This window comes from Natrix helvetica, assembly GCF_964273705.1.
Source record: "Natrix helvetica genome assembly, chromosome: 7".
Lineage (NCBI taxonomy): Eukaryota > Metazoa > Chordata > Lepidosauria > Squamata > Natricidae > Natrix > Natrix helvetica.
This window is the reverse complement of record NC_138558.1, coordinates 69,188,850-69,209,725: the sequence shown is the minus strand read 5'-3', so window position 1 is coordinate 69,209,725 and position 20,876 is coordinate 69,188,850.

Sequence of the window (20,876 nt, the reverse complement as noted above, 5' to 3'; positions counted from 1 at the left end):
CGAAAGGCACCCATCTGGGCTTAAGGCGGATTGGTGCCACATGGGGGTCCAAATTAAAGGAGATGGGTGTCCCCATATATTTACCCAGCCGGTCGTCGAAGGCATCTGCGAACTCGCTGGTCAGTGCGGCAAATGGGTCTGGAGACAAGGAGTGAATGCCGGACACGTTGAGCCCCAGCACGGAGAACCAGTCCAGTCCTAGGAGGCTGGGCAGCTGGCCATCAACGATGACGAGCGGGAGAGGCCCCTCGACGTCTTTCCAGGCGACCTGGAATGTGCACAGCCCAAGATAGGAATTTGCTGCCCTTCATAATCCCTGAGGCGAATTTGGCATTGCACCAGGGTAGCCTTAGTAAGGCTGTGCAGGAGCTGCTTGATGGTGGCCCAAGAGACGAGGGATTTGGAAGACCCTGTGTCCACCTCCATCTTACAGGGCTTCCCCTCGATGTGGACAGTCAGAAAAAAATTTTGTGCAGGTTTAGAGATAGATGAGTGACTTACAACCCATTCGGACAGCTGCTGGCAATCAGCACCAACAAAATAGTCCCGGCGGCATGAGGGAGCTTGCCTTGGAGCTTGCCTCTGAAAAGAGGCTTCAGGAGGTCTAAAATTAGCTGGCAAGGCCGCCCTGCATACCCTAGCCAAATGCCCTTTCCTGCCACAGCGTTGACAGGAGGCGGTTTTGAACCTGCAATTCTCTCTGGCATGGTTCCCGCCACAACTGAGGCAACCTGGCTGAGGGGAAAAGTCTTTCTGCAGCTTGCTTTTTTGGCTGGAGAGGTTTAGCTGGCTGATGTCCTCCTCGATGTTTATTTATTTATTTTATTTATTTATTTCTTGGATTTCTAAACCGCCCCCTCTCCCAAAAAGGGACTCGGGGCGGTGTACAGTCAAATGCAGATAAAAATACAATAATATAAAACAGTTAAATACATTTGGGTGGAGGAGATAAGGCTGTACAAGAAATAAATATACCATAAAAACCCTAAAAACATCCCCAATTAAAATACCCAAACTCAATTAAAATATATCCCCAGGAGGTAAAACTAAGAGAGTGCCAGGCCAGCTGATTGAAATAGGTGAGTCTTTAATTTTTGACGGAAGGAACGGAGGTCGGTGGTAGTTCGAATATCAGGGGGGAGGTCATTCCAGAGGGTTGGGCCCATCACAGAGAAGGACCTACTCCTAGGTGTCGCCCGCTGGCATTGCCTAGCGGACGGCACCAGAAGGAGTCACTCCCTGTGTGAGCGGATAGGTCGCAGGGACGTGTGTGGTAGGATGCGATCCTGCAGATAACTAGGTCCTATGCCATGGAGCGCTTTAAAGATGGTAATCAATACCTTGAAACGCACCCGAAAGGCCACAGGTAGCCAGTGCAGCTCGCGCAGGAGAGGTGTTACGTGGGAGTAACGTGTACTCCCCATGATAACCCGTGCGGCTGCGTTCTGAACTAACTGCAGTCTCCGGATGCGTCCCAAGGGAAGCCCCATGTAGAGGGCATTGCAGTAGTCCAGGCGAGACGTCACCAGCGCATGAGTGACCGTGCGCAGGGCACTCCGGTCCAGTAGGGGGTGCAATTGGCGCAGCAGGCTTACCTGGTGGAACGCCCCCCTTGCCACGGCTGCCACATGGTCCTCCATTGACAGCCGGGCATCAAGGAGGACGCCCAAATTGCGCGCCCGCTCCACAGGGGACAGTTGTTCGCCCCCTATGGCCAGCGATGGTGTCAGCTGACTGAATTGAGGTGCCGGTACCCACAGCCACTCGGTCTTGGAGGGGTTGAGTTTGAGTCTGTTGTCCCCCATCCAGACCCCGACGGCTTCCAAACACCGGGACATCACTTCGACAGCCTCGTTGGGGTGGTTTGGGGTTGAAATGTACAGCTGAGTATCATCAGCATACAGGTGGTACTCAACCCCAAAACCACGGATGATCTCACCCAGTGGCGTCACATATGCGTTGAACAGGAGAGGCGAGAGGACCGACCCCTGTGGCACTCCACAAGTGAGTGGCCTCAGGGACGACCTCTGCCCCCCTGTCAACACACATTGCTTCCGGTCGGAGAGGTAGGAGCCGAACCACCGCAAAACGGTGCCTCCGACTCCCATCCCCTCCAACCGGCACAATAGGATACCATGGTCGATGGTATCAAAAGCCGCCGAGAGGTCTAATAGGACCAGGATAGAGGAACAACCCCTATCTCTGGCCCTCCAGAGATCATCAACCAACGCGACCAAGGCTGTCTCTGTGCTGTGCCCGGGTCGGAAGCCGGACTGGCATGGGTCTAGATAGTCGGATTCGTCCAGGTGTCGTGGGAACTGCTGCGCCACCACATTCTCAACAACCTTCGCCAAGAAGGGGAGGTTGGAGACTGGACGGTAATTAGCTAGCTCCATTGGGTCGAGCGAAGGTCTCTTGAGCAAGGGTCTCACCACCGCCTCTTTCAAGGCGGTTGGTAAGTATCCCTCACCCAATGAGGCGTTCACCAGGCCCAGAAGCCAGCCTCGTGTCACCTCCCAGGCTGCCAGTACCAGCCAGGAGGGGCACGGGTCCATTGAACATGTGGTAGGCCGCAGCCGTCCACGCAACCTGTCCAAATCCTCGGGGGCAACAGAGTCAAACTCCTCCCAGAATGGTCTCTCAAGACTCGCTGTTGACGGCTCGTCTGGTCCACTGATGTCAGAGAGACCGTCCGCCTCGACCTCATCGAAGTGGATGGCGTGGCCCCTGCTGGCTTGGGTGGCTGGAGGCAGAAATCTGTGTATCTCTGCTGTGGACCTGTCAGACATCTCATAAGCTGTGGCTTCATCCACAGCTGCCTGCAACGTCAGCTCTTTCCACACCAGCAAACGACGCTGAAGTCTGAGGTCCCTAATGCCACAGACCAGCTGTTCTCGTAGGGCACCGTCCAGCACAGGGAACTCACAGTGGAGAGCCGCCGTTCTCAGGGATGCCATGTAATCCAGCACTGATTCGCCCTCTCTCTGTACCCTCTGTTGGAAAGCATAGTGCCTAGCCAAAGGTGAGGGAGTTGGGGAATAGTGATTCTTCAGTCTCTCTAGAATTGTCTCCTAAGCGATGGAGTGCACTGACAAGGGGTCAGCTAGAGCCCGGGCTGTGCCAAACATTTCATGGCCACAAGCGCTGAAGAAATAGCCCCTCTTACGGCCGCTGGACAAACCCGTGAAGTCGTTTGCCTCTAGGAAACACTCAAACCATTTGAGGTAAGCGTCCCAGGATTCGGTGGCTGGGCTGAAAGCCGAGAATGCCGGTTGTGAAGCCATCCTGAAAAGGACGGTATGGAAGCAGTGACAGCAGAGGGAAAAAAAAATTCTTTCAGTGAAGAGTGATGTCTCATCGCTTCGTGACTGGAATCAGCTCAGCAGTGACTTGCCTTTGTCCTATACCTCAGACCTGAATCCCACCTTCGTCGCCAGTGTTCTGTAGGGAGAACGAGGCAGACAGGAACTGAGGCAAGGCAGGTTGAAGCTAACACAACCTTTATTTACACAAAGACAACAGCTCAATATCACGGCAAACTCAGTAAGGCAATCAGCGGGGCAAATGACAGCTGACAGGTCTTTTATACTCGAGCCGAACAGTAGCAGTCCAATCGGGTGGCTGGATTCTCCCGCCGGCTGGCTGGTGCATCTTGGCCAATCAGGAGAGGCCAAGGCAAGTCTATGGCAGGAGGTTTCGCAAGCAAGTAGCAGGCAAGAGAAAGTTAGGAACGCTTCAATCCACAGTTAACAAGCTAGTGAAAGCGAGGAACGTTTCAATACACAACAACAGGTATTCCTATTTGTTCTTATTTCCTCAAATAATAAAAAAGAGGAATTTACATAAGCATGTTGTTAGATATATATGAATTGTGTTTGCACGTAATGCAATTTAATATTTTTTACGTATATATAAATGCCTTTGTGTTTGTGTCTTCCTGGGCTTTTCAATTAAATACAATAAAGTGGGATGCTTTTAAAAAGAAAAAAATTATTAACAGTAGACTTCTTTCTTAATAGTCTCACACTCACCCATGTGTGCTAGCTAATTTATTTAGAATTTCTACTTGGGGAGAAAAATTGCTCTCCTCTTGCTGCTTTTGGATGTCATTTTACTTCCCTCAAAGATCTTTTTCAGTTTTTAAAAAATCTCTTAATAATAGAGGAAAGAGTAATTTTATTATAGGTTCAGAAATGTCCATTCTATGATTCTTGCTAAATATCCCTTTAATTTCCACACCATCTAGAGCTGAACATTCCCTTCCATTCTGACAAAGAGATCTATGCTGGGGGCTTTTACCTCTTCTTGGAAGGGTCTTGATGTGCCTTTGCTCCCCAACACCATCCCTTAGGCTCTCTTTTATACGCAAACACAGAGCTATCCATTTCAACAACTTAGCTGCAGAAGCTGCTCCTTCAGGACCTAATTTGTGTGCATTCAGTCTCTTCTAATTACTGTGGTTGACTAATTACTGTGGTTGACCCAATGAAAGTTGATCGCTGCTGATTAGTACATTACATGGAAGTAACCTGTTACCTAGAAACAACCCATACCGCTATTAAAATGTGCAATGTTAAATTTCTCAGCTCTTGCTTCTTTGTTTTTGATATTCGGTAATGCAAGCTGTGACCTGCACACATAAACATAATATGCCATTCTGCAATAATATGCCATTCTGCAGTCATCCAAGTGGTTCACAGAATATGTCTGTAACTTTAAATGTGAAGATCAGTGATGAAACTTTGGAGAATTCTTTGGAAAAGGAGACGAAAAAGAAAAGAAGAGGTGGAAGAGGGGGAGGAGGGGAAGAGGAAGAAGAAGAAAAGAAGGGGAGGAAGAGGAAGAGGAGGAGGAGGACAACAACAACAACAACAACAACAATGGACATCCTATGAAACAGCAATCCAGACATGCAGAGGACACAGATGCTTTAAAAAAGCAGAGAAGGGAAGCAGATGCTTTAAAAAACAGAAAGGCGCTTTTGCTTGAACTAAACAACCCCTTTGCAAAGTATACTCTATTCCTTATATCAATATAGGTACTTCATATCAAAGTATATATACTTTGCTTACATTAACCTGATCACAATATTAATTATTTGGAATAATTAATTCCAATGTTTGGAATGTGGTTTCTGCTGTTTTCTATGTGTGACAGATTTCTTTTACATTTCTAGAGTTTATGAAGTGATTTTCTTTGTTAAGTATCGTTTCCTTTTTCTTCTTCTGAGAGACCCCACAAAACAGCTAACTTGAAATAACAATTTGCTTTGTTACCTGTTATATCTCCCCCGGGGACACGGTGGCTCAGTGGCTAAGACGCTGAGCTTGTTGATCAGAAAGGTCAGCAGTTTGGCGGTTCGAATCCCTAGCGCCACATAACGGAGTGAGCTCCCATTACTTGTCCCAGTTTCTGCCAACCTAGCATTTCGAAAGCACATAAAAAATGTAAATAAAAAAATAGGGACCACCTTTGGTGGGAAGGTAACAGCTTTCTCTGCTCCTTCACCGTTTAGTCATGCCAGCCACATGACCACAGAGACGTCTTTGGACAGCGCTGGCTCTTCGGCTTTGAAACGGAGATGAGCACTGCCCCCTAGAGTTAGGAACGACTAGCACATATGTATGAGGGGAACCTTTATCTTTACCTTTAGACCTATCTCATGTAACTAGATAAAACAATTTTCAAAATCATAACTGAGTTCTCCTATTTTTTTCCTCTCTCATTGATGCATCCTAGCATTACTCTTATAATGGAAATGTTTTAAAATGTTAAAAGTTTTAATGAAATTCCTAGGATTACATTGAATCCCATGAAATATTCTCTTCTTTTTCATTTCACCCAGATTAATACAACCTGCATTAATGAATAAACCCAGTATTCTTCAAATGCCATTTTTAATTGTATGGGACATGATGGCTCAGTGGCTAAGATGCTGAGCTTGTCAGTTGAAAAGCTTGGCAGTTCAGTGGTTTGAATCCCTAGCATCTGCATAAAGGACTGAGCTCCCTTTATTTGTCCCAGCTTCTGCCAAGGTAGCAGTTCGAGAGCATGTAAAAATGCAAGTAGAAAAATAGGAACCATCTTTGGTGGAAACAGCATTCTGTGCGCCTTCTGTGTTTAGTCATACCAGCCACATGACCACGGAGACGTCTTCGGACAGTGCTGGCTCTTTGGCTTTGAAACGGAGATGAGTACCATCCTTTTGAGTCGGGAACAACTAGCATGTATATGCAAAGGGAATCTTTGCCTTTACCTAGTGTTAAATTCCCGCTGGTATTCTGTACTTAAATCTTCAATGTTTTGTTCTTGTATGTTCATTATTCTTCTATAATATACTTTTCATATAGTGCTCCTAATAAAGTATAACCATAGCTTCAGGCTCAAGTTTGCATAGAGTTAATGTATGGCAGTGTAATGCTTCTGCCAGCATTAATAGCAGAATTATTCTTATCTCCGCAAAGAATGAAATGTTTTATTCCTTTCTGCAGAAATAGCAATGCCACAAAAGAGAGCCACACTACAGCAAATGTTTATAACGTCTATAAAATGATCATCATCCCCTAGAACTCAATTTTATGACCAGAAGGATGAATGTTAATTAATAACTTGCCCTAATGTAAAACATCATCCTCAGGGAAAGCAGTTAAGTATGAGCTTAAAGTTAAAACTCTGTTTCAGGAACATTTTGAATACCGATGAATATAATGGGCAATTTTCTGTATATTTGCTTAGAATTCTAGCAATTCTATGCAGGAATCCCAGCCCTAAGTTCTAAAAAAATGTTGTTGTTGTTAGTTGCTAAGTTGTGTCTAACCCATCGTGACCCCATGGACAACATTCCTCTAGGCCAGTGATGGCGAACCTATGGCACGCGTGCCACAGGTGGCATGCAGAGCCATTTGTCAGGGCACGCGAGGCGCTGCCCTGTCAGCTGGGCAGTGCGCATGCGCGTGCTGGCCAGCTGAGTTCACCATTTTTAAAAGCCATTTTTCGCCCTCCCCAGGCTCCAGAGGCTTTATAGGAACTTCCGGTTTGCTCGGAGGGTCGTTTTGAGTGCTCCGAAGGCTTCAGGGAAGCCTCCGGATGGTCCCTGAAGCCTCTGGAGGGCCTCCAGGGGGGCGGGGGAGGCTCTTTTCACCCTCCCCAGGCTCCTATAAAGCCTCTGGAGCCTGGGGAGGGTGAAAAAAATGTAAAAATGGGGGGGTCGCACCTGTTGTGTGCGCATGCACACTGGGGGGTTGCGCATTGCATTATGGGTGCGGCACGCCTGCACACGACCCCCCTGCACTCCCCCCACTTGTGGCACGCAAGCCAAAAAAGGTTCGCAATTGCTGCTCTAGGCCTTCCTATCCTATACCATCCCCCAAGTAAATTTAAGCTCATGCCTAATGATTTGGTGAACTCCATCCAGTCACCTCCTTCTCTGTCGTCCCCTTCTTCTTTTGCCCTTAGTCATTCCCAGCATGAGGCTCTTTTCCAGGGAGTCCTTCCTTCTCATTAGATGGCCAAAGTATTTGAGTTTCATTTTCAGGAGCTGCCCTTCTAAAGAGCAGTCAGGGTTGATATCCTCTCGGACTGAACAGTTGGATCGCCTTGCAATCTAAGGGACTCACAGGAGTTCTCCAGCAACATAGTTCAAAGGACTCAATTTTTTGGCACTCGGTCTTCCTTATGGTCCAACTTTCACAACCATCCATTGCAACTGGAAAGACCATAGCCTTGACTAGACACACTTTTGTTGGCAAGATGATGTCTCTGCTTTTTAGTATGCTGTCTCGATTTGCCATAGCTTTCCTCCCCAGGAGCAAGGGTCTTTTAATTTCTTGGCTGCAGTCCCCATTTGCGGTGAACTTGGAGCTCAGGAAAATGAAATCTGTCAGTGCCTCCATTTCTTCCCTATTTGCGAGGAATTGAGAGGGCTGGATGCCATGATCTTAGTTTTCTTAATGTTGACTTTCATTGAATACCATTTTAATAGAAAATGTTTTCCTAAAGGCCAGCTATAATTCTTTTTTTTTGGGGGGATATTTTTTTTTTGAATATACATCAACATTATTACAAGGACAGTGTTGCATCTCAGTGTTATTTGTTTTGATATAAAAATAACATTGATACAAATGAAAATTACTGCATTAATCAAACTTATGTGGTTCTAATGTTATTATACATATTTATGTCAGCACATAATCCTTCATTCTGCAATTGTTCAATATTTGCTACACCCTTCTAATAGTAAGCATACCTGGTAACCCCCTTTTTCAAAATCTGATTTTATCCTCTACCTTTTACTTTAAATGTATTGTGCAAAAATATGTATAACAATATGCCCCCTATTCCTAATTTCTTAATCTACTCTAATTTTTAATACAACCAATCTTGTTTTAACAAAAAAAAAATCCTTTCTATCCATCATCTCTCACCCTCTTAGAAGGTTCATTTCAGAGGTGGTTTTCTACCTGTTCGGACCAGTTCAGCCAAGTAGGTAGTAACTCAGCTTCCCAACCACCGAAACTGGTTCTATTGTTGATGGTACCATCTTGATTTTTGGTTCTGCTCATGCGCAGAACAATCTCCATTGCAAATATATATATATATATATATATATTTTGTAACATTCTGCGTATGCACAGAATCTTTTGGGTGTAAATGTGCACACGCAAGGAGCAAAACTTTTTTCACGTTGAACCGGCAATAATGCCAGTAGCAATCCACACCTGGATCACGTCTTCTCTTTTTTAACTTGCCTCCCATACTCCTCCCTTGGGACCTTATCTACATCTTTCGTAGGAAAGTTATGCCAGCTTTAGTTCTGTATAATTTATAGCAAGGGAGAAAGGGAGGAAGGCTTTCTCATCTGCAAATGTTAGGTTTCAATGCATGGGAATTATTAAAGAGTACACTACCATGTATGATTTTCACATATGCAATATGTGGAAACAACATTGGATAGAAAATTGCCCCTTGCAATCTTTGCCTTGAATCTTGGAAAAGCCACCTGGATTTGACCAGACCTGTGTGATATGGACAATACTGAACAGAATTCACACTAGCCACAGTAGATGTGCAGAGACCTTCAATAAGTTGATTCCAATCTTTCTAATATTTTATTAGTATATAAACTTACTACCTGATAACCTGGCGTTGCCCGGGTATTTATCTATAGGGGGGAAATGTCTGGACCAAATGTAATTTCTAATGTTGGATTTTCCCCCTTACTAGAGGGAGCCCCCTTGTGGGGTATTATGAAGCCGTTACCATGGCAACTCCACTGCGCTATATAGTAGAAACCATTTTACGGCAGTACAGTAGAAGCCATTTTAAGGCACAACAGGCTGTATCTTAACAGAACACACACCCCGAGGAGTGTTAGGAGTTTCTTACCCCCAAAGTATATTTCTCCAGAGGGTAAGTCATCTGTGTACAAATTTGGTTGAAATTGCTCGAGGCATTCCAGAGTGATGCTGGAACACAGACAGACAGACAGACAGACAGACAGACAGACAGACAGACATACTGTCACGATGTTAAAAAGTTTGCTAGATATGAACTGACTGAAACTGACACTGAAGAGTTAAACTGAGAAAGCTTTATTGCGCAGGTCATAAAAAAAGTTATCTGAAAGTGATTTATTGCGCATGTCTTCACACATTCCAGAGTTTTCTTTTGTTCTTTGTCCGACTGCCAAGCATGCTGGCAGATGGAACATTTATTTTCAAAATGTAACATTTAGTTAATTTTCTGTTTTATTTACTTTTATTATTTTCGTATTAAAGTTTGTTTATTAATTAGAATATACTTCTCAAAGACTTTTATTTTATTTTCTTGACATCTTAATGATATGCTGCTGGGAATCAGCCCGGTCCATAAACCTCATTTTTCTCCAGGGTGGTTTTTTTTTCCCCTGACACATACATACATACATACATACATACATACATACACACACACACACACACACACACACACACACACACACACACACATATATATATATATATATATGTATATATATATATATATATATATATATATATATATATATATGATTCTACTTCATGTTCTACTTTATTTGAATTTAACTTCAAAAATTTATATTCCAAAATTAGGACCAGAACTAACAGCAGAGATATCTCACAGCTTTTCATTCCTATCATTTCTTCATTTTTAATGGTTATATTTATATTAATAACTGCAGGGGGGAACTTAGATTTTTTTTTAAAAAAATCATATCTTCAAAGAGAGCATTTCAAGTCAAAAATTACCAGTCTTTAGTTTAATGGGCAAGTCTGTATTAGACATTAAAGGAAGGACTCAATTCACAAAATTCAGCACCAAAGTAGACTAGCACTTAAAGGTGAGTAGGGTACTTTCATGGTCCTCAGACAGGAATGCCATTAATTTACTCAGAGCAGAAGGTTTCTACATCTAATCAAAGCAAGATGCAAGTTTAGGAGGAAACGATCATCAACACAAAACACTACCAAACTATGAGATATCAGATTGTTCCAGCAAAACCAACCTACCTTCTAGGAGCAAGGATGTATGTTGCTGATATTGTTGTTGTTAGTTGCAAAGTTGTGTCCAACCCATTGTGACCCCATAGACAAGTTCCTCCAGGCCTTTCTGTCCTCTGCCATCTCTAGAGTCCATTTAAGCTCACGCCGACTGCTTCGGTGACTCGAAATGTTGCGGCAAACTGGGGCGATGAACCTCAGTCAGCCAGAGATTGGGACGTGAGACCACAAGGTGCAAGAGAAAACAGGTTTATTGATGCATCAGAGTTCAGAGCATTAACACAGCAAAGTCTGAACTGCCCTGGGTAGGCCCAGGACAGGGGTTTTATACCCACCTGGATTCAGGGGGTTTACACAGGCGTGTTCTTCCAAGGAAAAGGAGGTGCGAGGGGAGTTTACATATCGGATTCATCATTATTGCACATTCTCTGTCATCCCCTTCTTCTTTTGCCCTCCATCGTTCCCAGCATGAGGGTCTTCTCCAGTGAGTCCTCCCTTCTCATTAGGTGGCCAAAGTATTTGAGTTTCATCTTGAGGATCTGGCCTTCTAAAGAGCAGTCGTGGTGATATAAATAAATTGCTGATATAAATTCTGCCAAATTACTATAACCTACTCGGCAAATCAACACCCCTCCCCCATGTTTCAAAGTTGTTCTAGATTCAGATGTTTAGCTTCTCACACAAAAAGCTTCTTCAGATGTTTAGTTTCTTATCCAAAATGATGCTATAGAGCACTGCACACCAAGACAACTAGACACAAGAATAGTTTATTCCCGAACGCCATCACTCTGCTAAACAAATATTTCCCTCACCACTGTCAAACTATGCATTATGGCTGCATTACTATTACTATTAGTCTTCTGATCATTCCTATCCCCCATCTCCTCCCACTTATGACTGCATGACTGTAACTTTGTTGCTTATATGCTTATGATTTATATTGATATTGATTGTTTCCTGATTGTTCATTTGTACCCTATGACTCAGCGGAGTGTTGCGCAGGCGCTGTACACACCATGTTCATGTGCAGAAGCTCGGAAGACTTAAAAGACCGGTAAGGAGCTCAGGCGGCACTGATGTGTTGGATGGCACTGAGAGCATTTGCACCAAAGACAAATTCATTATGTGTCCAATCACTATTCTATTTTATTCTATGGAAGCAAAGTCTAAATGAAGGAAAGAATGAAAGCTATGGATGTTCACACATAATATTTAACAATTTTCCTGGTGCCCAATGATACATTTCTATTAACAGAAGCAGTTTCTGTCCAATAAGTGGAAAGTGTCCCCTATCCAAAGAACAGATTATTAGGACCTATAGGGCAGAGAGGATATATGGAACTGCATCTACATGGAGGGAAGTATGCAGTGGAGTACCCCAAGGCTCTGTTTTAGGTCCAGTACTCTTCAACATCTTCATCAATGATTTGGATGAGGGAATAAATGGGGAACTCATCAAATTTGCAGATGACACAAAGCTGGCAGGAATAGCCAACACTCCAGAAGACAGGCTTAAGATACAGAAGGATCTTGACAAACTTGAACATTGGGCACTATCTAATAAAATGAAATTCAATGGTGAAAAGAGTAAGGTTCTACATTTAGGCAAGAAAAATGAAATGCACAGGTACAGTATAAGTGGTACCGTGCTCAATAGTAGTAACTGTGAGAGGGATCTTGGAGTCCTAGTGGAAAACCATTTAAATATGAGCCAGCAGTGTGCAGAGCTGCCCAAAAAACCAACACAGTTCTAGACTACATAAACAGAGGGATAGAATGAAGATCACGTGAAGTGTTAATACCACTTTATAATGCCTTGGTAAGGCCACACTTGGAATACTGCATTCAGTTTTGGTCGTCACGATGTAGAAAAGATGTGGAAACTCTAGAAAGAGTGCAGAGAAGAGCAACAAAGATGATTAGGGGATTGGAGGCTAAAATATATGAAGAACGGTTGCAGGAACTGGGTATGTCTAGTTCAATGAAAAGAAGGTCTAGGGGAGACATGATAGCAGTGTTCCAATATCTCAGGGGTTGCCACAAAGAAGAGGGAGTCAAACTATTCTCCAAGGCACCTGAGGGTAGGACAAGAAGCAATGGGTGGAAACTAATCAAGGAGAGAAGCAACAGAAGAAATTTTCTGACATTTAAAACAATTAATCAGTGGAACAGCTTGCCTCAGAAGTTGTGAATGCCCCAACACTGGAAGTCTTTAAGAAGATGCTGGATAGCCATTTGTCTGGAATGGTATAAGGTTTCCTGCCTAGGCAGGGGGTTTGACTAGAAGACATCCAAAGTCCCTTCCAATTCTGCTATTGTATTGTATTGCATTGTTCAAACTTACCCTTGCCTCTTGAATATAGCAAGGATATTTATAAATAAACTAGCCGATTATTTATAGGGGGAAAATGTTTGGACCAAATGTAATTTCTAATGTTGCATTTTTCCCCTTACCAGAAGGAGCCCCCTTGTGGAGTACGGTGAATCCTGCGAGAGCAACTTCTCCTTTAGTCCTGATTTTGGTGACAATTAAATTAGTTGAAATGTTTCCCCTGTGCCCCCAGAAGTGTAATTTCTAATGTTGGATTGTCCCCCTTACCAGAGGGAGCCCCCATGTGATGGACTTGTGGGTGTGGGGGCAAGATCTTGAACTTTCAGCTGGGTGGGGAAAACTGGGAAGCTTTCAGATTCGGGTTTTCCCAGATGTGCCAACATGGCTCTCTTAATAAATTGGAACTTTGGGCAATGCTTTGTCTTGGACTTTTGGATGCCATTTGGAACCCTGATAACTGAATCATTTTGAAGAAGCGGGATAGAAAGACAAATGGCCTGTTTGAAATTTAGTTTTGAAGATGGCTCTTGAGAGCAACAGACAACCAAAAAAACCAAACAAGTGGATCATTGAACAAATTCCTTTAACCACAACTTACCAATATCAAATTATTCTACTTTGGAATCATGATGCAAAGACCAAGCTTATTGGAGAAGACTTTGATGCTGGGAAAGGTGGATGAAAGAGAAGAAGAAAATGAGCAGTAGTACCATGGAAGACCAGAAGGAGCAGATTAGGGACAGAAGGGTGATGGAGAAAGTCTAGCTAATATGGCTAAGATTTCAAAACATCAAATTGATGGCACATAATCAATAAATCAAAACAGAAAATTAATGCCTTACAACCCATATTGGCAAACTTCCTCTCATCTCCTCTGCTCTGCTCTGCTCTCCTCTCACCTCCTCTCCTCTCCTCCATTCTCCTCTCCTTCATTCCCCTCTCTTCCCCTCCTCTCTGCAATATTTCTTTTCCCCCTCTTTCTTCTATTCTTTCTTCTTCTTTAATTCAAATTTTGTACTTCATTTAAATCTGTTGATAAAACATCTTCAATAAAAAATATTGAATAAATATTTATTCTGTTCATTTAAACCCCTCCCCTGTCCTCTCCTTCCTTCCCTTTTCCATCCCTCCTGCTCCCTTCCCCCTTCTCTTTCCCCTCCGCACCCTTCTCCTCTCCCCTCCCCTTCACTCCTTCACTCCCCTCTTCCCTCCCCTGCTATGCCTCCCCTCCCTTCTTCTCCCCTTCCCTCCCCTCCCCTCCATTCTCCTCCTCTCCTCTCCTCTTCTCTATTTCTTTTTTCTCTTTCTTCTTTTATTTCTTCTTCTTTAATTCAAATTTTGTACTTTATTTAGATCTGTTGATAAAACATCTTCAATAAAAATATTTTTTTTAAAAAAATGTCAAATTGCCTTCAAATAAAATCTCTGAATAAAAAGGTTCCCATCAGTTAACTAAAGCTCAGTTTACATCCAACTAGTGATATGATTAATTTATTTTTGTCCAGTTTTACATCATCACGGGACTACAAGTTACTCTTATGGTCATCAGAATGGAGAATTATCCCAAGTTACAAGTGAAATTAACCTTATATAGTATGATTAATAAAAGGCAACTTTGTAAGATAAATTCCAGGACAATTTAGCTATAAATTGCTACTCGATCTTCTCTGCAAAAACCCAAATGACTATTGTCACTGCAGTGAAGAATCATTGAAAACTTGACTCCTTTCCTGAAGCTATTTTTGGAAAGCAGATCTGATAGCTATCCTTCAATTTTGGATTAAATATATGTATTTTCATGTAAATTGTGCTTTAAAGCAGAATGATTTTATTTTTTGGAATTAATCATTTGGAATTCCGACAACCTAAAGCATTATTAATATGAAGAAAAAGGCAACACCCTAGTTACCCCCCGGTTTCTAAGTAGTAAGTTTAATTCCCATAGTGTGTGCTGCCCTTCTTGAAACACAGAAGTTAATCTGAAATTCAAAAACTGATTCCCCCAGAGAAACCTCCAGCAGAATATTTTTCAGCTCCTATAGAATGTATTTTTATCAGCCCTTTCAGCAATTCTGCAGGGTAATTTCCCTCCTTCCTGGGTCATCCAGCAGAAAAATAAAAAAAAGAACCCACATAAAAACATCTAGTGGTGAAGCTTTAATGTCTTTACGGTCATCATTAGGGAGTGCACAAAGAACCACACAAACAGATAAACAGCAAAGCAAAGGAATAATGGCATATTTAGCAAAATACTAAGTTAATGCACGAGAGAGACAGACAGACAGACAGACAGACAGACAGACAGACAGACAGACAGACATGGATGGATGGATGGATGGATAAACAATAGATAGGTAGATAAGTAGATAGGTAGATAGATGATAGATAGATGGGTGGGTGGGTGGGTGGATGGATAGATGGATGGATGGATGGATGGATGGATGGATAGATAGATGATAGATAGATAGATAGATAGATAGATAGATAGATAGATAGATAGATAGATAATGGGTAGGTAGATGGAGAGAGGGAGGGAGAGGAGAGAGGAGGGGGAGGAGAGAGGAGGGGGAGATGCTTTCCCTTGTCTCTTAAAATACTTTGACCAGGGACCATCCAATGAAACTTATGGAAAAGAGATAAAGAAAACATCTCTTCACATTATTAACCTAAGGAATCCATTGTTCAGCTCATGGCCGTGCCTGCTAACTTAAGTATTTCTAAAAGAGGATTGGTTGAATTTAAATTCAGTATTAAGTCCAGGGTCCTTGGTGCTCTTTTAGCTTGGCTGTTTTGTTGCAGACATTTCATGGCCCAACCAGGTAATACCATAAGTGCCAGAAGGCAGTGGTGTTTGCTTTTATTTTATATACTAGTGACTTGCCTTGTCAGTCTTGGTGAGAGTGATGTTGCTGGTTCCTTGATGTGGCTGTTATTTATTGGTAATTTGTTTCTCTGAGTTGGTAATTCCTTGATTCGCCAATTTGTTTGATGGCCATTGGCCATCAACAAACACCTAGAGATAAACTATACCTAAGTATATACCATTCAAAGGAGATAACCAAAAAGCCAAGAAGGAAACGAAAGACACAAACACCCTCTACCAACAATCCATACCCAGAAGAGGTGAGATTAATGCAAAGATTAACAATAGACCAACAAGCAAGAAGTAAACAATACTCCAAACAAGGAACTGCCGAAGAAGCTAAGAGTAGATAGCTCAACCAAAGAACCACCAAGAGCACTTCCACTAACACTAACAGGGCAAGCACTAATTTATAAATTGAGAATAAACCCCACTCCCTACTAGCATTGATGATATCAATTAGTTTGGTAATCAAATGTCTACCAGAAAACAATGAATCCCAGAATGAGGCAAGGACACCACATTTCAAACCTAAGCCACAAAAATTCTCTTTCATTAGATCTATCATGTGGCTGTGAGTCCTACTTTTTGTTGAAAGCAGGAGCCTCAATATATCTAATTCAGAGAAACAGTGGGAGAAAAGCTGGATGTTCCTTTTACTTGCTTGTAAAGAAACCTGGGAGTGAAGTTTCCCATTGACCATCGGGGGAAGCAAGAAGTAGGAGCAAGACCAACTTTGTCTAACACAATGAGTTGACTTCTTCTCATGTAGATTCTATTATAAACTGACTAGCTGGATACCCATACTTCATGACAAAACTATGTGATTGGGAAATGCAGGAAAAATCTGGTTCACTCCGGTTCAATTCAATTCAGTCCAGAAGCAGTTCCATAGGTGGAAGGCATGGACATCTTGGTGAGGTGCTGACGTTTAGTACTATAAGGAGCCCCAGACTGCTTCTTTGTGAAGGAGTGGAATGCCTGCCAGGTAATGGAATGTGAGGCAACTGGCAGTTGGAACAGAGTTCTTTTCAGGTAGGGAGGAGAAGTAGAACTCAGAGTGTGTTAATTACTGTATAAGAAATACTAATGATCTGATGGTCATTTCAAAAAATCCTTTCTTAGCGAGCACCTAGAAGCCAAGAGGAACATATGTGCCAAATTTTAAGTTTGTAGGCTTTACGGTTCTGGAGCTTTCATGATGAGTGAGTGGCCTTTTATGTATATAGATAAAGACAAACATTTATAAGAGTATACGTGCATCTGTCTCTCTTTGTTAGGCATCTAATTTTATTATCTCTAGTGAAATTATATGTTTATGCTCTTTAATTCAATTAGAGCAAGATTCTTCACCGCCAATCTATTTTCAGCTAATTGGCAGATTTTGGTTCTATCACTATTGTGTTTAAAATATACCAGATGACAGCATTCCAAATATCATGAGATTAAGAATGCCTAGCAAGGAATTTGGTCCAAAATTTCTAGGTCCATTCCCAATAGTGAAGATAATTAACCCAGTTACAGTTCGACTCAGCCTACCCAGAAGTATAGGGAAAATTGACCCAGAATTTCATTGTAGCTTGTTGAAGCCAGTAATTGGGTCCAGCATAAGAGCATCCACCCAAGCTTTCTCTCCTCCTGTAGTGATGGAAGGGGAAACACAATCTGAGGTGGAAAAAATCGTAGACTCCAGGCTGAATAGGGGTCGCTTACAATATTTAGTGCATTGGAAGTGTTACCCTTTGTCTGAAGCTACTTGGGTGAAAAGCTGGAATCTAAAAGTGGAGAAGTTAGTAAAACATGAGAAGTTTCCCGATAAGCCAAAGGGTCCCCCTGGGGGGGGGGGAGGTGGTTAATTTTTTATTATTATTGCTAACTTTGATGTTCTCTTTTCAGGAAACGTTTTTCTCCTTAGGAGAGGCCACCTGTCAGGCCTGTAGTTATGTTCCTTTTAGGATCTTTGGCCTGCCACACTTTCTATTAATTCACTATGCTGTTTCATTAGTATAGTAGTTGGGAGGGGGGGATAGAAAGGAGTAGAGTTGTGGAATGTGTTGTTGTCATTCCTTTATAGAAGCCAAGGTCATCTTTTGTCTCTGCACCTATGCATCTGACCGGAACCAGCTGGGTGGAGATGCCAGTGTGGTCGAAGAAGATTGGGTAATGTGATGGATTTATGGGTCTGGGGAAAAGATCATGAACTTTCAACTGTGGGGAATCCCAGGAAGTTTTCAGATTTGGATTCCACAGTTCGATGCCAACATGTCTGTCTTATTAAATTGGAACCTTAAGGATAGCTCTGACTTGGACTCTGATTTAATTCTGCATGATATTTGGAATGCTGACACCTGACAAATATATGATTGCCTACACACAACCTTTTGTATGTTCTTGAAGAACAAGATTGGGAAATTTGGGGTGGTTATAAAACAAAACTCAAAATGTCATGATTAATCAAAGATGTATCTTGAAAACATCTCATGTTGATCAGCCTGGTAACTGCAAAATAAGAATATTGTCTATAACTCTAATGTCTTTACTTAGATGTTGTGATTCTTCTCACTCTATTGAAAGCATTTTTTTTCTTTCATATTTAAATATCTAACAAGATCTGGATCTCCATTATAAGATTCTTCAGATATAATTTCGGATATAAGAGCCACAGTGGTGCAGTGGTTAGAATGCAGTACTGCAGGCTACTTCTGCTGCCTGCCGACTGCCTGCAATTTGCCAGTTTGAATCTCACCAGGCTCAAGGTTGACTCAGCTTTCCGTCCTTCCAAGGTGTGTAAAATGAGGACCCAGATTGTTGGGGCCAACAAGCTGACTCTGTAAACTACTTAGAGAGGGCTATAAAGCATTGTGAAGTAGTATATAAGCCTAAGTGCTCTTGGTATAACTTTCATATATAGACAGACTTAACCATAGTTTCAGTTGGGAAAAATGTAACCACCCCAACCCAGAAATCAGACCAGGCAAACAAGCAAAGACCCATCCATGGAATCCAGGCAGCATGTGAAATTATGTCCCCTCCAGTCCATGGAAAAACCTTTGTCCATAGAACTGGTCCCTGGTGCCAAAAGATTGGGGGCCTGCTGACCTAGCCTGGACCCAAAATGCCAGCAAATTTCTAGAAAACTGGCACTCTAACAATTTAGCCATCAATAGAAACATAACATTAACGTTTATGGTTAACCTTTTTTGTTGTCGTGTGCAAAAAGTGTGTGTGCATATGCGCCCGCACCCATAATCCAATGTGTACATGACACACACACCCCTGCATGCCATGCCCCCTGGGCGTGCACAAGCATCCCCGTGCTCCCCCGCCTCCTGCACATGTTCATGCAGCCCCCCACCCCGTTTTGGGGCTGGTAGGCATCCCTGTAAATTCCTGGAACAAAAATGGGCCAGAGGGGGCACGCTGCCCCCCTATGCTCCCCCCATTCCCACACATACACATGCCACCCTCACCCCTGCACATGCACGGGCATTATCCCACAAGTGTCCTGCCCTGTGCATGCATGGCAGAGAGCAAAAATCAGCTGGCCAGCAGGAGGCATGCACATGCATTATGGAACTGAGCTGGGGTGACAGCTGACATGCCTGCAGAGAGAGCTCTGTGTGCCACCTGTGGCATGTTTGTCATAGGTTCGCCATCACATGTCTATGCAATCAACCAGCCAAAAGGGGGACAAAAAGATTCAAACAGTTCTCTACCAGCAATCAGATTAACTCCAGGATTAACATCAGATCAACAATCTAGTAAATAATACTCTAATCAGAAACTGCCAAAGAACCATCAGCAGACAAAGAATCTCCAAGACCTCTCCCACCAACACTGACAGGGCAAGTTACTAGAATATAAACTGACAGTTATATTCTTAACTGTTCCCTTCTCCTGGCGGCTCTGCGTATGTGCACCTCGGGAACAGGCTCCAGCTGTTCTTCTGCCTCACTGATCTCCTACTCTGAAGGCAGCTGATAACTGTCAGACGGTCCTGGCCCCATCTCTGCCTCTGACGCAGAGCCCTCATCAGAGCCTTCCCCAGACTCCAGGACTGGCCCATGTTCCTCCCCAACCTCCTCACATCCGAATCTGCTGCCAGCTCCTCTGGCCACTGGTAGCCCACAACAATCATGATAACTTTATGGCCTGCATCAAATGCCATTGAACATATATGATCTTACTTAATCTGAAGCTGGGGACACAAAACATTTGCCAACAGGCTAAATAGTTTTGTTACCCATTTACCTATTAATTTACCCAATTCATACCTTTATTTTACCAAATTAAAATTGCCCGTCAGATAAAAGGGATGTGGTGACTCAGTGGCTAAGACCACTAAGAAAGTTAGGCAGTTAGGCAGTTCGAATCCCTAGCGCAGCGTAACAGAGTGAGCTCCCGTTACTTGCCCCAGCTTCTGCCAACCTAGCAGTTTGAAAGCATGTAAAAATGCAAGTAGAAAAATAGGGACCACCTTTGGTGGGAAGGTAACAGCATTCCGTGTGCCTTTAGCATTTAGTCATGCTGGCCACATGACCATGGAGACGTCTTCGGACAGCGCTGGCTCTTCAGTTTTGAAACGGAGATGAGCACCACCCCCTAGAGTTGGGAATGATTAGCACATATGTGCAAGGAGAACATTTACTTTTTACCCTATCGGATTTCAGTTGTAATAACAGTATATTTGTTCAGCACAGAAATTTAAGGGAAGGAGAATGCCTTTAACAATTGATATGAATTTATCTTGATAAAGTAAATTCTCTCCACCAATTTTTAAGTCCAAAAGGGACATCTTATGGATGACTTTGAAAAGGAACACCAGAAGGACCTACACAAGAAGTGCAGGTCCTTATAATTCTACATATATTTTTTTGTAAATGGGCCAATGAATGCTTGTGATTGAAAATTGAAGTTCAGCAGGAGTTCCTAAGCACCATGGAATAATTATCACTTCATTCGGCTTAATGGAGGTTACAATTTTGCTTCAGAATTTTCCTATCAACAGTATAGCAGATCTGGGAAAGAGCAGGCATAAAAAGATATTTGTATGAATAGGCCTAATGTTAAGGTTGATTATTGGTCAAATTGTACTATAGACATATTCATGCAGTGACTGCCATTATTTCTTTTCTTCAAAAATCTGGGGACTATAGTAATATTA